A 6,989-nucleotide genomic window follows, 5' to 3' on the forward strand; every position below is an offset into this window, starting at 1 on the left:
TGATTTTTACTCTAATACTGGCGTATGAAGGAGGCTCTTTTTTCCTTTTATATTATACTTGAAATGCAAAATTTCCAAAAACTTTGTATATACGTCGACGCGCAATTAAAAAAGAAACATACCTGTCAAATTTCATGAAAATCTATTACCGCGTTTCGCCGTAAATGCGCAACATTTAAACATTAAGAGAAATGCCAAACCGTCGACTTGAATCTTAGACCTCACTTCGCTCGGTCAATAATGCAAATATTTGAATAATAAGTCACTGTTGCAACAGCCATGTCATCTATAACCAAGGAAAGAATTGGCTTATACACGTACAGGATAGGAAAGACACATCATCACGTCTCAACTACTCAACTGATTAACTTGAAATTTCGCATATAGATTCTTAATTTGCCAAGGATGGTTATAGGTCTATTTTAAATCCTTCAAGAATTAGCCCCTTGCTGAGCACGGGTTACCTGCTAGTTAAAAATAAAAATATATTTTTGTGTGTGCTGGTGCTAGGCAACATTAGCATGCATAGGACAAGACCTTCTTATTTTTAATGACAAAAGCTGAATTTAATATTCAAATAATGGTATACAGAATGCTCTGAAAAAAGGTGCCCATAAGCCAGGGGGTGATTCCTCACATCAAAAGAAGAAAAAAGTTCTAATTAACATAGGTCCGAAAATGCTTGGTTACCAAGTTATACAGGGTGGAAGATTTCGTCTGAATTTCAGATCTCCTGCCCTACGGGTATTTGTTGGCTGTTAATGAAGATATTAAAATTAATTCAGCTTACTTCATGTAAAATTAACTGAGAAATTATTGAATAAAACCGTTTCCAGACCGTTAGCTACAGTAATTAAATAGCTCAACAGATGTCTATTTTTCATGCGTTTTTTTTTTTTTTTTTTTTTTTTAAGATTACGTCCTAAAGACTCCAGTCATGGAGTATAAGACAAGTCATGTTATTACATAATAATTCTAACACTAAGTAGTTCAACCTAGTTTAGGTTTGAAAGGAATTCTTGTACACTATAAAAAGCTTTATCAACTAAATATTTTTTCATTTGTTTTTTGAAAATCTTCAAATCATCATTACTTTTCAAGATATGAGGTAGCTTGTTATAAAATTTCCTACCAATATAATCTGGTTTTTGTTCAAATAACCTACTATTGTGACCCATTATATGATAATCTGCTCTGTTTCGCGTATTATACTCATGAACATCTGAATTCTGGATCACACCACTCTTTTTCACATGCATTACAACTTCATATACATACAAAGATGGCACAGTTAATAGACCAAGCTTTTTAAATAAAGGCCTACAAGAGTCTAACCTATTCACTTTCTCTATACATCTGAGTGCCTTCTTTTGAATCTTAAACACTCTGTCCATATTTTGTTGAGATGAATTACCCCATACTAAAATAGCATACCTAATATGAGATAGTATAAGTCCATGGTAAGCAGTTAACAGTAGTTTTTTATCATTCAGCCTAGCAAGCTGCCGCAGGACAAATACCCCAGATGATATCTTATTACATATCCTCTCAATGTAAGGATGCCATGTTAATTTCCTGTCCAATAAAATTCCCAAGAATGCTACTTTCTCTTCTTGGTCTAATTCATTTTCCTCTACAAACACATTTATTTCTCTATCCTCTACTGAATTATATTTACTTTTGAATTGTAGGAATTGACATTTCTTACTATTTATTGTTAATTGCCTTTGCTTCAAGAATTGGACAATTGACTGTACTCCAGTAAAAGCATTTATTTCTAGACTATCTAATAAATAATTGTTAAAGATAAGCGATGTGTCATCAGCAAACAACAGAGCTCTGTGATCTTTTAACTCTTTTGGTAAATGGTTCACATACAACAGAAACAGTAAGGGACCCAGAATTGAGCCTTGAGGTACTCCAGCCTGGACCTCCAGTTTTTGAGATTTAATTTTTACTATTTCATTCCCATCCACCTTGGTAAGCTCAACACACTGGTTTCTACCTATGAGATATGATTCAAACCATTTTAGTTCTATACCATTCACACCTACAGTTTTTAGTATTTCCAATAATATTCTATGGTTCACACAATCAAAAGCTTTGGATAAATCAAGAAAAATTGCGGCTGCCTTCTCACCTGAATCTATTATATCTATTAGTCTTTCAACAAGGGATACTATTGCAGTCTTAGTAGATTTCCCTTTCTGGAACCCATGCTGTTCATCACATATAAAATTAATTTCTTCCAGGTGCATCAATAACCTATTTAAAACTACTCTTTCAAAAATTTTACTTATTACATTTAGAATACTAATGGGTCTATAATTTTCAACTCTTTCAGAATCACCGCTCTTGAAAATTGGCAAAATTTTTCCTTGTTTCAGATCATCAGGGAAAATACCCTGCTCTAGTGAAGTATTAAGGAGATGCAATAAAGGGTCCAGATCACCTAGGCTTAACATAGGCTCACCTAGGCACCTTGTATCACCTAGGCTTAAAATACTTCTAGAAAGTCGCCTTTGTGAAATAATAAAATAAAAATATGTAATGAAGGATTATTTTTTTCAAGGTTGCGTTTGTCTATTATAGACTTATTGTACATCTTTCTCTTCAAAATTAAATTTTCTACAAGTTCTGTAAAAAAATATCTTGTGTTTATTGTACATGTACAATATAGTAAATCTGCTTCAAACCTTAAAGGAACTTTTTTCGGGACCAAGTTTTGCGTATTTTGTCATATAGGGTATCTTAAAAATTACTGTAGCTACAGGTCTGGAAACGGGTTTATCCAATTTTTCAGTTCATTTTACATAAAGTACGCTAAATTGTACTTCTTAACAGCCAACAAATAACCGTAGGGCTTCGTTTCAGCAGGGACACAGAAATTCAGACGAAATCTTTCATCCTGTATAACTTGGTAACCAAGCATTTTCGGACCTATGTTAATTGGTACTTTTTTCCTATTTTGATGTGAGGAATCACGCCCTGACTTGAACACTCTGTATATGGAATTAACTAATGTAGCTAGAATACCTTGTATTTAGATATCAATGTATTCTAGATACCTTGGAATTAACTGACACGAACGATCATTGAATGATACATAAGTTATTGGGGAAGGATTCATTTTATCTTAATCTAAAAACGTGCAAAACACCTAGAATACCTTGGTATTTAGATATAAATATTCTAGATACCTAGGAATTAACTGACACGAACGATCATTGAATGATACATAAGTTATTGGGGAAGGATTCATTTTATCTTATTCTAAAACCTTGCAAAACTAATTATATAGTTTTGATAAAACTTTAAATACAAACGACTTTATAAACGTTCTTACATGTCTCTTCAATGACCAACTCATCTATTGATGTGTGATACAAGTAGTATGTTATGCAACTTTTATAGTTCGTAATAACTTAGAAGAACACGAACTGGTTATGCAGTGTCTGTTATTACAACAACAATTCTATAAGTTGTTTCTAATTGTTTTTTTTCAGTTATTGAAACACATTACATGTAACAACAATGGATTGAACAGCAGTAGCTCAGAAAAACGATACTCCTTACTGAAGATAGGATGTCATTGTTTTTCTAGTATTGTTGTATGATTAGTAGCTTTTTGTCCTGAAAAACTGGGCTACGGTAGTGTTGGAATATTCATGAGACTTTTTCTAGAAAGTGGCAGAACTGAGGACTTGAATATTATTGAATAAAAACACAAATCTGTAGTCAAGTTCTATACACTGTTTTATTTTTAGTACACGACCAAGGTTTCGTGACCACACCGGTCACATTTTCAAGTTGACTAAAGCTAAAAGGTTAAGGTAAACATTGACAATTGTGTTTTATTAAACATTGATTTGTGTTTTTATTCAATTATGGAACGGTTCTACAATATTGACAATTAAATTATGTTTGCTCTACTACGGACCTTCGAGTTATAGGGTATCGTACTTAAAATACAAGACAACCTATTTCGGACTATGTGTAACCATAGAGAAACAATAGCGTAAGTAGATATCCCATGGTATAGGGAGTTTATGTCGTAACTTTTATCTCAAGCCAATAGTCCACGTAGTTCTTTCCCATTGAAGCTGTGTGACACTGGTAGTCTATCATATTGTGCCGTTCATACACTCTCACCCCAACAAAACAGTAAAAATCGACAGTAATCGGATTGAGATAACAGTAAAAGTTGCGACATAAACTCATTTATACCATGGGATATCTACTTACGCTATTGTTTCTCTATATGGTGTAACCTTATCTAAATTTGGAAGAGGAATAGAACAAGGTTACCTTATTTTTTCTCTCCCTATCATTTTGATGATGTACTTATTGTATGAATAAATACAGAATAAAAGTACTGGTGGAGCATTTTATGATTCAGAAATCGTTAACAAACAATTATTCATCAGAAGCGGTAGGAAAGTAGGGGTTTGAATTCAGTTAGTGATTATATAAAAACATGGTTCTTCAATGTTGTTTTCCATCACGAACTGCTTACTAACAAAAATAACTTTTTATTATTAAATAGAAAGACTAGCAGCCAAATTTAATCGCCTGCTAATTGTTCTATTTAGTGAAAGAGTTATAAAAATATGAATTATGATCATAAATAGCTATAGTCTTACTCTAAATAAATTAGTACCTAATAGAAATATTAAGATTTTCTTTAAATATATTAAATAACTTTTTTGTTATTAAATATAACGCCTAGCAGTCAAATTTCATTGCCTGATAGTTTCATATTCAATGAAAAAGTGATAAAAATTTCAATTATGATCATAAATAGCTATAGTCTCTTACTCGGAATAAATAGTAATATAAATAATTTTCCCTTGAAGAATATGAATAAAAGTGGAAGAGTAAGTACATAAGAAAAAACTAATAGCAGGACCTCCTAAATACCCATTTATGGTATTTAGGAGGTCCTGCTAATAGACTCAATACAATATTAAAACTAAATCATATTGTATTTTTTGTTAGGGATACTCTTGAATAGAAATAACAAATGAAAGTCTCTTACTCTGAACAAATAGTAATAGAAATATTAATTTTTTCTTTAAATGTATTAAATAATAACTTTTTTATTTATTATTATTATTTAACTGTGAGTAAACAATTTTAAAAAGGGTTCTTTGATTTTTATTTATATTTCTGATATTTGTATTGAGATTTATTAATGATATTTATTACGATATTATAAATAGAAATGATAATTAGGTGAATGGTTACATAATTTTACCAGAAAGATCCATTTCATGCTGGCAGCATTCCTCATAAATAACATCAATGCTACCCGTTTAACCAATGCTGACAGTTTTTTAATGAATCTCACTTCAGCTCTTTAGCTGCTGGTCTATATGTCAGCTTCTGATCTGAAAACCGGAATACCTTCAACATGCTGGAGGATCAGACAGACCTTGTCCTACAACTTGACGTCGCAAAAATGCATAGATTTAATGTTAGGATATCCTTTACCTCTGTCGACAATATTACTTCCTCACTCTTAATTCAATGCCAGGGTGTTTTCCGTGAACAAACTCCCGCACAACAATTTAGCTAATCATTATTGTTAGGTACTCTGATATGTGGCTTGTGAGTTTTCAGTCTCTGTTGAGCAGTTGATTTGAAAAGAAAAATTACAATGAACAATAGTAAACGTTGTTTTTTCTACAGGAACTGGTTTTTTTCTAGGAGCTGGAATATTTGTGTTAAATTGGTCTTCAACTATAACTATAGTGAGGTCCACGTTTATAATGGCAGTGGAGAAAGATAGCAGAACAACGTTGCCGATCCTCACTGTCTTGTCAATGCCTTCTTGACGGTAGCTGATACAGGTTTATTAATGTGATATTATTGAATGAAAAAGACTAAGAAATAGTCAAAAAACCACAGATTTATTGATACCGGTACTTAGAAAGACCGGTTTCGGTTATTACACCATTACACCAATCTTGACAGATTGACAATGGTGTAATAACCGAAACCTGTCTTTCTAAGTATCAATAAATCTGTGGTTTTTTGACTATTTCTTAGTCTTTTTCATTCAATATGAATAATTACCACAATATCAACTTCTCAACTACACAAAAAAGTGATATTAATATTGTTCATTCTCGTTTAAAATAATCAATTATATTTTATCAAGCAATAAATTATATTTTTCAATAATTTCATAACTAAGTTGAAATATTTTAATTAATTATCAATTCTGCATTGTTAAAAACCGATCTGGCAACAGAGCAAAGCGAGAGAGATATAGCACTATCTGCTTTGTTGAATGATAGACAAGGATAGGAATACCAATGTTAATCAAATACTGCCATCATAACGTGTACCTTACTATATATAGTCTCCTGGTTTTTTCACATTATTTGGAAATTGAAGAATAGTTGGAAAAATATGAAAGATCATTTGAATAGTTTGAGCTTGATATTGTAGACTATGGGATGGATCTACTGAAGAAATGCCAACTCAAATTACTATTTATTTTCCAATTTATTGATTTTACTTAATTTATGAGGAATGGGAATAAATAAATAAACTGATGCTAATATAGTTACTACCGTATTTTGAAAATACTGTAGGTTCGGTAGTATAACTTGAAATTCTTATTTTACTCAGTTTATGAGGAATTGGAATAAATAAATGAACTGTATGCTAATATATAGCTACTATTTTGAAAATACTGTATGGTAGTAACTTGAAATTCTATAACAGAAGATGAGATATTCTTCACTTTCTTAAATAATACGGTATTGATATTATGGTTCACATTTAACTCATTAATAATATTTATACATTTTGAGTGAATAATATACAGATTGAAAGGAATTAGAATAAATAAATTAACTGGAAGCTAATAGCTACTATTTTGAAAATACTGTACGGTAGTAAATTGAAATTCTATTACAGAAGATGAGATATTCTTCACTTTATTAAATATTGATATGGTCCACATTTAACTCATTGAT

Source organism: Nilaparvata lugens, chromosome 7 (genome assembly GCF_014356525.2).
Source record: "Nilaparvata lugens isolate BPH chromosome 7, ASM1435652v1, whole genome shotgun sequence".
In the NCBI taxonomy this organism is placed as follows: Eukaryota; Metazoa; Arthropoda; class Insecta; order Hemiptera; family Delphacidae; genus Nilaparvata; species Nilaparvata lugens.